General features: G+C 41.7%; 1 protein-coding gene across 1 annotated transcript in view; it reads right to left on the reverse strand.

Moving 5' to 3' along the window:
- Positions 1-11,504, reverse strand: part of LOC122800356 (guanylate-binding protein 1-like) — a 697,264-nt gene that overhangs the window by 19,998 nt on the left and 665,762 nt on the right. The window lies entirely within an intron of this gene.

Here is an 11,504-nt window from a genome sequence, read left to right on the forward strand (position 1 = left end):
TAAATCCAGGATGTTTCCTGGGGTTTCCCCAAATTGTTGGAGTGTGGTACTGGCAGGATTAGGATTAACATATCTTTAGCAACTCTCCTAAACTCTCTATATTTAAACAACAGCTGAACTATGTAAGTGACAAGGTATGGCCTGGTTGGGTTCTACTTTCACCAGGTATATTTTTATCGGGTACTTCAAATAAAGTGCGTGATTCTTGGACACCCAAGGATTTACTTAATTTTATCATGTTTAATAAAAAAAAGTCACCACTCATAAATGAAAGCAACCACCCCCGCTCTCTGAAGAGGGGCTGGTTAGGGACATGCAAGCTTTGATGACTGCTAAACTATTGACAAAGTGTGACTCCACAAAAGTTCAAATCAAGGAAAAGTAGTCATTATGGCAAGGATTTGCCTCTTCAACACAGGAATTTCACAAGGACTCTAATTAAAGGTTCCTTGTCTAACAAATTAAGTCTCTGTTCTAGATGGAACAGGGCAATATCTGAATTACTGTGGTAGTACTTTAAGCCAAATGGGTGCTCATTTCTTTCATCATTTTTTCTTTTTACTGTTTATTTATAACTAATTTGTGGATTTTGTTGTATTCTTTATATGCATTCTAATACAGCATTGTTTTATTTAAAAAAAACTCCTATCATTGCTGCCATGACAATTATTTCTGAAACACCTAAAACAAATGACACATGGGGTTGCAAACTGGCTCAAAGACAGAACCCACAGAGTGAGAGTTGCTGGAGCCATGTCAGACTCTAAACCGGTCACAAGTGGCATCCCACAAGGTTCTGTCCTGGGACCGCTCTTGTTCGGTATATACTTTTCCGAGGTACAGGCCAACGTGGGAGGACTGTGGCTCACCAATTTCGCAGACTACTGCAAACTAGGTGCCATAATCAACTCTCAAGCTGACACAAACATCCTTCAAAAAGGTCTCACAGAGATGGATAACTGGTGCCAGAGCCATGGTCTAAAGCTAAATGCCAAAAAGTGTATAGTCATACCCTATGGCAAAAACAATGTGCCCACAAATTACCACATAGGCGGTAACCCATTAAGTACAAAGAAAGTAATTAGGGATCTGGGGACCCACGTTGATAGCAATCTCTCCTTTGACAACCACATTGCCAAAGTGGTTAGAAAGACCTTTTACATAGCCCACCTCATCATGAAAGGATTCACATCTAGATCAAGAGAGGTAATCGTGCCCCTTTATTCATCCCTCATCAGGCCCATCATAGAATACAATGCCCCTTTTGGGATGTACCTTACCTGACAGCTGCAGCAATTAGAAAGACCCCAAAAGTACCTCACCAAGAGGATCAAGGGACTCAAACAGATGCCATATGCTGCTCGGTTAAAAAAACTCCAGCTCTACTCAGTTGCATACCACCTACTTCGAGGCGATCTATGCCTGACATATAAAGCTATGTCCAATCCAGAATTAATGGACATGCTCCACCTCAGTAAATCTAAATCCCTTAGAGCCACACGCTCGAGGGACTTGAACCTCAGCACTGAAATAAATAGAACTTGCTGGAGGGACAGATTCATAACCCAGAGGCTCCCTTCGCTCTGGAACAGAATTCCAATTCATGTTAGGCAGAGCACCTCACTGAATCTCTTCAAGAAGAATCTTGATGAGTGGATGGGGGATCGTAGGTTTGTCCTGGGGATTACTTCCGTGTCACTATTAGACAGAGGCACAGCAAACTAAACCTTAAAAAGGGCACAGTATACTCAAATCAAGGGGTGGCGTAAGCCAAACAAAATCGGGCTAGGCTTATAATTGCCCCAGGGCAGATAGCCTAGTATGAACCTATGAACTATCATCTTTAAAATTGTTTTACTACAGTCCTGCCAAAACCCAATTCTTATCACATTATGGATCAGCTCTATTTTACTCCTCAGTCCATAACTCCTACCTAACTAGTATGTACTCCCTATGAATTAAGTCAAATACCATTCTACTGTGGAACATCAACTCCCAACCCCCCCCCCCCAATTAACCGAGAAACAGATACATCCTCTATGATGTATGCCCAGAGATTTTTGGACTTCATCAATACAGATTCTTTGAACCAGTTAGCCCACACACCAACCAGGGGCAATAAAATCCCAGACTTGGTCCTCACAGGTCTATATTAAAACACTGAATGTTTAACAGTTCAAATCACTAAAGGTCGACCTTTAGTGATCAAACTGTTAAAACATTGAATGTTCGTAAAAAAAAATGCAAACAAAAAAGAAAAACCTAAAGAGTGTAGGCAGGGGGGCTGTGCCCCCCCGCTACTTAAATATACCATCTCCGAGATCACACTACATTGAAGTAAATGGAAATATCTCCTTACGGAGATTTCCGTTTACCCCTTCAGTATTCTGCACTTTCACTATTCTCGTGCTGACAATGTCAGATTCAACATTGTTGGCTTTCGAGAATTTAATATAGACCCGTCCTCACCAATATGAAACAGTTCTGCTCCCTACCTATTGTAACTCCTTCCTGGATCAAATAGGACCACAAATCAGTCACATTTACTATAAAACTGAAGCCAGGCATATCTTCCAATACCTTGGTATTCAGATATCATGCCACGGCGAATCTGCTGAAACTGAGAGATGACCTGGCTAAATTCAGCATCCCCTTCCAACCTGATGTCCCAACTGCTGATGCAGAATCCTTTACTGCCAAACTCTAGCACATGTGAATAGCTGAAGAGATGCACCTGTGCTTCTCCAAAGTGAATACAATGCTAAATTCAAAAATAAACCCCTATGGTGACACCCAAATATAAACATTATATGTGAAAATAAATGTAACTTTCAAGGTGCAAAAATGAAAAAATAATTATAAATAAAATAAAAAGCTCTTGCTAAACCTAAAAAGAAACTTCAGATCCTGATCAAATCAAACAAAACCAGATATGAGGTAAAAACTGCACCCAGGGAAAGGACAAGCATAAAGCATTCTTTAATTACGTTAGAAACCTTACAAACAATGCCCAAAACTATACAGAGTGAATATCAAATGATGTCACATTCTTGGACCCAGAAGATGTAGCCAACCTGCTAATGGATAAATTTAGTTCTAACATCTACCTCTCTCTCTCCCCTTCTACATTATCAGATTTCATACCCATTCTACATTCCTCCCAAATCTCCCATGAACAAGTCCTCAAGGCAATATCCAAGGCCAATGATATTGCTGCTATGGAGGTGGACAACATACTGTGCTGCTTACTTGCCAGCCAGAAGAAGGCACTGTTAGTTACCCTAAGAGGCTATTCAATGTCAGCCTTCAAACAGGATTTCTGCCAGAAAAGTGAAAGTCAGCATCTGTTATCTCTTTGCATAAAGGTGGGGTATGAACGGTATGACATCCAGGTCCAAGGATGAAAACATTACACTGTATTCTGCAGTCATTAGGCCAATCGTTGAGTATAATGTTACTTTCTGTGTGTACCTGCCCAAACATTTAACACAACTGAAACCTACACAATGCTTTCTTACCAAGAGAATCAAGGGCCTAAATCATAAAAAAAAAATGCAGACTGTTTCAAAGCCTTGTCCCTCTTCTCACTTTTGTATGGACTGCAGAGCTGTACACAGCTTCAACAGACCATTTCCTGTCAGACATACTGAACATTCACAAGTCCAATGGAGTCAAACACCAGCTGCAGACATCTAAATCTCTTTTGCAATGTGAATAAAAGGTATTGGAGAGCCAGATGCATATCACAGTGAATGAAACTACTTTGGAATATTTTTCTTCTCCACATAAATTATAGCAGTGTCAGTACTGCAACAGGTAGTCACTTGCCTTTGGTGCAGAAGGCTGTGGCTTGTATTCCTACACCATGTAGGTCAAGTGCTGACACTGCAGTGCAGCATGGGTGGGGGGGGTACAGTCCTGAGTGTGTCATCCTTTGGATGAGATGTTAAACTGAGGTCCCATCTGCTTGAGTTGGTGGCAGCCTGGGAGGATGTACAAGGTTCCACAGTACCTATCGAAAAGAGTAGGGGAAGTTCTCCGATACCCTGGCCAAATTTCCCCTAGTAGTATAGGTTCATAGGTTCATAGGTTCATACTAGGCTATCTGCCCTAGGGCATTTATAAACCTAGCCAGAATGTGTTTGGCTTTCGCCACCCATTTTAAATTTATTTTGCTATGCCGTTTTTCGAGGTTAGTATACTGTGCCTCTGTCTAACAGCGACATAGAAGTGATACCCGGGGTAAACCTACGATCTCCCATCCACTCATCAAGATTCCTCTTGAAGAGAGTCAATGAGGGACTCGGCCTAACCTGGACTGGGATTTTATTCCAGAGTGAAGGGAGCCTCTGGGTTATGAATCTGTCCCTCCAGCATGTCCTATTTATTTCAGTGCTGAGGTTCAAGTCTCTTGAGCGCGTGGCTCGATGGGATTTGGATTTTCTGAGGTGCAGCATGTCCATTAATTCCGGGTTGGACATGGCTTTATACGTCAGGCACAGATCGCCTCTGAACAGGCGGTATGCCACTGAGTAGAGCTGGAGTTTCTTTAACCGGGCAGCATATAGCATCTGTTTGAGCCCTTTGATCCTCTTGGTTAGGTACTTTTCAGGTCTTTCCAGTTGCTGCAGGTGTCTGGTAAGGTACATCCCAAAAGGGGCATTGTACTCAATTATAGGCCTGATGAGGGATGAGTAAAGAGGCACGATGACCTCCCCTGATCTAGATGTGAATCCCTTCATGATTAGGTGGGCTATATAAAATGTTTTTCTAACCACTTTGGCCACGTGGTTGTCAAATGAGAGATTGCTATCAACTTGGGTCCCCAGGTCCCTAATTACTTCTTCTGTACTTAATGAATTACCACCTATGTGGTAATTTGTGGGCACTTTGTTTTTGCCAAAGGGGATGACTATACACTTTTTGGCATTCAGCTTGAGGCTATGGCTCTGGCACCAGTTGTCTGTTTCTATGAGGCCCTTTTGCAGGATGCTTGTGTCGGCTGGAGAGTCGATTATGGCGCCCAGTTTGCAGTCATCTGCGAACTTGGTCAGCCACAGTCCTTCCGTGTTGGCCTGTACCTCTGAGAAATATATACCGAACAAGAGAGGTCCTAGGACTAAGCCTTGTGGGACACCACTTGTAACTGGTTTGGAGTCTGACATGGCTCCAGCAATTCTAACCATGTGGGTTCTGTCCTTGAGCCAGTTTGCAATCCATCTAATGACATAGAAGTTTATATTTAAGCTGGTGAGCTTATCTATAATGCCCGAGTGGGGTATTGTATCGAAGGCTTTTGCGAGGTCCAGGTAGGCTGTGTGGACCACCTTCCCATCGTCAATGGCCTTGGTGACTGTTTCAAAGAAATCAACCAGGTTTAAGAGGCAGGATCTGCCCTTAACAAAGCCGAACTGGGTAGGATCCAGTGTCTGTAGGTCCCAATATCTTTATTTATGAGGTCCATGATGATCCTTTCCATAGCTTTGCAGACCAAGCTAGTCAGGCTTATGGGGCAATAGTTTCCAGGATCCATTGAGGCACCACCTTTATGGAGAGGGACCACTGTTGCTGTACGCCACTCTTTGGGCACATATCCTGTAGTAAGGCTGAGATTGAACAGTAGTTTTATATTTGGGTTTAGCTCTTCTTGGAGTTCATGTAGGACGCAGCCCGGGACACCGTCTGGTCCCATTGATGCTGTGTTTTTTGCTTTGGAGAGGGCGGCTCTTACGTGAGCATCTGAGATGTCAGGGGGGGCAGCACTCTGCTGGGATAGATATTTGCCCTTTTGGTGGGGAGGGGGGGGGTTTGTGCTGAACCTGTCAGCTAGGATGTTGGCAAAGTCTGTGGGTTCAGTGTATTTTTGTCATTATGGACTAATTCTGAGCATATCTGGGAATTACCACCCAGGTTCCTAACATAACTAAAGAAAGCCTTGTGATTATCCTTAGTGTCCTGTGCAATTTTTCTTTCGAAGCTGGCCTTAGACAATTTTATGAGTGCCCGTAATTTTTTGCTAATACTGATCAGTGATGCCTTCCCTTTTTGGGATTTTGCTCTATCATTTAGTAGCTTCCTCTTTCTATTGTATAGTTTGTTTATGGCTGGGGTGCACCAGACAGGACGTCTGCCTTTGGAGGATCGGGTCCTGGTTTTATTTGGGATAGCATGATCCATGCATTCCTGAAGGTGTTCATAGAATGCATTTATAAAGGATTCTGCGGTCTGGGCCGTATTTTCCACAGGCTCGGGGGCTTTGAAGGATTCCACCTCGGTTTTAAGGAGTGTGAAATTTGCTTTAGAGAAGTTTTTCACTGTGGTTTTCTGGGCAGGAGTTGGGGTCGGGATGTGAATATCCAGTGATATTAGTTTATGGTCTGATCTTACCAGTGAGGGATACACTTCTGGTCTGGAGCATAGAGTCCCCATGTTGGTAATGATCAGGTCCAGTATGTTTTCCCCTCTTGTGGGAGTGGTAACAAGTTGTTCCATAGCATTTGAGTTTATAAATTCTAGGAACCTTTGGGCTAGGGTGTTGGAGCTAGAGTAATGCTCCCAGTCTATGTTTGGGTAGTTGAAGTCGCCCAATATAATGGTGTTTGGAGAGACCTTCATATTTTCCAGTGTTTTCAGAAAGGCCGAGTGGGGTTCCTGGGTTTGGGAGGGTGGTCTGTAGCAGGCTATAAACTGGAAGGCAGTTCTACCCATTGTTAGTTGCACATGAATAGTCTCTGATGCTTCGTGCTTTGCCACCAACCTGGAGGTGTGGGTATCTTTGATGAATATCGATACTCCCCCTCCTTTTGTGGTTCGGTCCAAGTTTTGGGGCCAAAAAGCATGGTATGAGGTATAACCTGGTAATGCTGGGGTGCGCTCGGGAGCCCTGAACCAGGTTTCTGTTACTGCACAGATATCGATGTTCTCCATGCTAAGGAGAGTTTCGAGTGCATGCATCTTGAGGTGTAGACTTCTGGCATTGAGTAGCATTACTGTTAGTTTCTTATCCCTTGTGATACCTATGGAGGTGGGTTTGTCTTTTGAGCCTTGCCTAAAAAAGGCACTATGGGGGTAGCAAGAGCCTTTTCCAATATCCGAAAGCCCAGGGGTGACAGGTGCAAGACATCCCTAGCGAAGCATTGTGGCTTGTCGAGCATATCATCCCAAGCTGACAGGCATTGGATCCCCTTTGAATGACACCAGTACTTAAGCAAATTGTTGAAATTGATCATCTTGTCTTCATATTGTGGCATTATTCTTGGTGAGGGTAAGATGCTACTCAAGGTCAGGGTCATACCGGCCTGGGCTACATGCTCAGAGAGCTCCTTTACATCTCTTTTCATGTAGTCCAGGGAGGTACATCTCAGGTCATTCACACCAGCATGGACAAAGACTGAGTCATATTTGTACTTGCCTTGGAGTGACTTGAGTGCTTGTGTTATGTGGCGGATCCTAGCACCCGACAGGCTGCTCATTGTGACCCTCTCCTTGTTCAGCCTGGTGAGCGGGACGTCAGTGTGCCTGATGATAGAGTCACCTATTACAAGTGCATGAGGTGTGTTGTTTATTCTTAAGGGCTGTGACTGTTCGGCACACTGGCTTTGTGAGATATGTGTTGCACGCGTTTTGTTTTGGGGTAGCGGTTGCTTGGGTGTCTGCTTTGGAGGTCTCTGCTGCTTAGGCAGATCTTTATTTAGAGCCTCAGTATGTTTTGTGTGATTATGTGTTTGGTTTGCTGTCGTGGTAGGTCTATGTGAGACTGGAATTGTAGTGAGTGTGGTTTCCTTCTCCTCCTGACTGGTTATGCCAGTACTGAGTTGAGAGAGCTTAGCCTCCAGTTTGGCTATATGGTTGCATCTCTCACATGTGTTGGAATTTGTTGGGAGGAGGAGAGGGTTGTCTGTGTACATGAGGCAGTTATAACATTGCCTCAAGATTCCCAGATTCACCAGCTGGACCGGAGAGGAGATTGACAACTGACCTTTGGACATGCTAGAATAATATTGGGAATTCCTTAATAATTGAAAACAAGGGCCAGTGGGGAGTGAGGGTGTAGTGCTTTTAATTTTTAGTGCTGACTTATATAATTGCTTTAGTGAGCAAGTGCCAGGTAACTTGAGTGCAATGTGTTACAAGTAACTAAATGCAAAAATGACAAACAGTAACTTTCTTTCAAGTGAAACAAGGAAATAAGTACAGTAAGCAATGCAGATATCACTAGTGATCCACAGAAGTGCTGAGAAGCCATGTATTAGGTGGAATTAGCGTTCCAGAGAAATAACAAGCAAACAAACAACAAGCATATAAACAAAGCTATATTCAGCAGGCCTGGATCTAGTCTATGCTACAGCAAACAAGGTGTACCAATTTCAGTAAGATACAGTTCAAATATTCAGGCACTATAAACCTTTAACCAGAAATTCCCAGCTCAGAAGGGCAAAGTCCACCCTCTTCTCCCACAAAAGTGCAGACCACGAACCTTCTTAATGTAAAATAACTGACCTGAAGCCCAAGTGCTTAAACCAGAACTAATACACTTGGACACTGGGCTCTCAATCAGCAGTTCCCAACTTAGAAGGATGAAAGCTACCTGTCCTGCCACCACAGTGCTTGCCACATACCTTCCTAATGTAAAACAACTGGTCTGAAGCCCAAGTGCTTAATCCAAAAGACTTAGAATGATAGCTACACTTTAATCAAGTTACAACCAAGCAGTAATAAATACAATTGAATACTTTAGAGAATGTCTGGATTAGTGCTCAAGTTACACAAACAAAGCTAGATCCAGCAGGCCCGAATCCAGTCAATGCCACAGCAAACAAGGTGCACCAACTTCAGTAAGAAGCAGTTCAGATATGCACGCACCATAAGCCTTTAACCAGAAATTCCCAGCTCAGAAGGGCAGAGTCCAGCCTCTCTTCCCACAAGAGTGCAGACCACGAACCCTCTTAATGTAAAATAACTGGCCTGAAAGCCCAAGTGCTTAAACCAGAATTAATACACTTTTAGAATAACAGACACTGAGCCCTCAATCAGCAGTTCCCAACCTAGAAGGATGTAAGCTACCTGTTCTGCCACTACAGAGCAGACCACAAACCCTCTCGGTGCAAAACTGGTCCGAAGCCCAAGTGTTTAAACCAAAAGGCTTAGAATGAGTTACACCAAGCAGTAATAAATACAATTGAGTATTTTAAGATGATGCAAAAGTAAAATGAAGTAGGTAGAAACACAAGTACAGTAAAAGCAGATGAATTTTTTTTTTTTTAATCTGAACAAGTGCTGAGATCAAAGAAACAGATTTGAGTGCTGAAACTAGAAAGCTGGCTAGTTATAAGAAAAAAAAACAAGCTAGAAGGCTTCCCTCAAACACAGAAGGGCTTGGGGGCACAGAAGCCAACAAATAGTCTATACCACTTAACAGGAAAGGCAGGAAACAAGCTTATTTTTTTGTCTGTTTCCCAGATGCTCTCTTTGTACACAGTAGGAGTGCCTGAAATCAGAATATGATCTCACTGCACTCAGTTGAGTGAGAAAATGAGATGGGCCCAGAGGCAGGCTGAGGGGCGGGCAGTTTCAAGGCCAGTAAGATTAACACCAAAACAAAAACAGGGAGGGTGGGTGGGAATAAATGAAGAGCAGAGTTAAAAATGCCAGTTCAGTTAATATTCCAACAACACAGTTTAAATCAAATTAAATACTGTATTTTTTTTAAAAAAAAGTGCAGATAAAGGTACTTAAATTCTCTTATACGTCCAGTTGAATATAGCCAAGTTCTTAGCCGGCCAAAGCTGAGGTTTTTAAGCAGAAAATATTTCACACTGTACGACTTAAATAGGCAAGGACAGGAAATCAAAGAATGTGGCTACCCCCACACCTGTAATTACTAGCAAAAAACAAAATTCAGCAAACACTAACTTCAGTTCAAGTTACTGAAGAGCAGAGTTAAAACTGCCAGTTCAGTTAATATTCCTTCAACACAGTTTAAATCAAATTAAATACTGTATTTTTTTTAAAAAAGTGCAGATAAAGGTACTTAAATTCTCTTATACGTCCAGTTGAATATAGCCAAGTTCTTAGCCGGCCAAAGCTGAGGTTTTTAAGCAGAAAATATTTCACACTGTATGACTTAAATAGGCAAGGACAGGAAATCAAAGAATGTGGCTACCCCCACACCTGTAATTACTAGCAAAAACAAAATTCAGCAAACACTAACTTCAGTTCAAGTTACTGAAGAGCAGAGTTAAAACTGCCAGTTCAGTTAATATTCCTTCAACACAGTTTAAATCAAATTAAATACTGTATTTTTTAAAAAAAGTGCAGATAAAGGTACTTAAATTCTCTTATACGTCCAGTTGAATATAGCCAAGTTCTTAGCCGGCCAAAGCTGAGGTTTTTAAGCAGAAAATATTTCACACTGTACGACTTAAATAGGCAAGGACAGGAAATCAAAGAATGTGGCTATCCCCACACCTGTAATTACTAGCAAAAACAAAATTCAGCAAACACTAACTTCAGTTCAAGTTACTGAAGAGCAGAGTTAAAACTGCCAGTTCAGTTAATATTCCTTCAACACAGTTTAAATCAAATTAAATACTGTATTTTTTTTTAAAAAAAGTGCAGATAAAGGTACTTAAATTCTCTTATACGTCCAGTTGAATATAGCCAAGTTCTTAGCCGGCCAAAGCTGAGGTTTTTAAGCAGAAAATATTTCACACTGTACGACTTAAATAGGCAAGGACAGGAAATCAAAGAATGTGGCTACCCCACACCTGTAATTACTAGCAAAAAACAAAATTCAGCAAACACTAACTTCAGTTCAAGTTACTGAAGAGCAGAGTTAAAACTGCCAGTTCAGTTAATATTCCTTCAACACAGTTTAAATCAAATTAAATACTGTATTTTTTAAAAAAAGTGCAGATAAAGGTACTTAAATTCTCTTATACGTCCAGTTGAATATAGCCAAGTTCTTAGCCGGCCAAAGCTGTGGTTTTTAAGCAGAAAATATTTCACACTGTACGACTTAAATAGGCAAGGACAGCAAATCAAAGAATGTGGCTATCCCCACACCTGTAATTACTAGCAAAAAACAAAATTCAGCAAACACTAACTTCAGTTCAAGTTACTGAAGAGCAGAGTTAAAACTGCCAGTTCAGTTAATATTCCTTCAACACAGTTTAAATCAAATTAAATACTGTATTTTTTTTAAAAAGTGCAGATAAAGGTACTTAAATTCTCTTATACGTCCAGTTGAATATAGCCAAGTTTTTAGCCGGCCAAAGCTGACGTTTTTAAGCAGAAAATATTTCACACTGTACGACTTAAATAGGCAAGGACAGAAAATCAAAGTATGTGGCTACCCCCACACCTGTAATTACTAGCAAAAAACAAAATTCAGCAAACACTAACTTCAGTTCAAGTTACTGAAGAGCAGAGTTAAAACTGCCAGTTTTTTTTAGTTAAATAAATTTTCCCCCTTTTTCAAAAACACAGTTTTAAAAATTTCCCCC

The sequence above is a fragment of the Protopterus annectens genome, chromosome 4.part0, assembly GCF_019279795.1.
Source record: "Protopterus annectens isolate FY-2018-M chromosome 4.part0, PAN1.0, whole genome shotgun sequence".
Classification (NCBI taxonomy): domain Eukaryota; kingdom Metazoa; phylum Chordata; order Ceratodontiformes; family Protopteridae; genus Protopterus; species Protopterus annectens.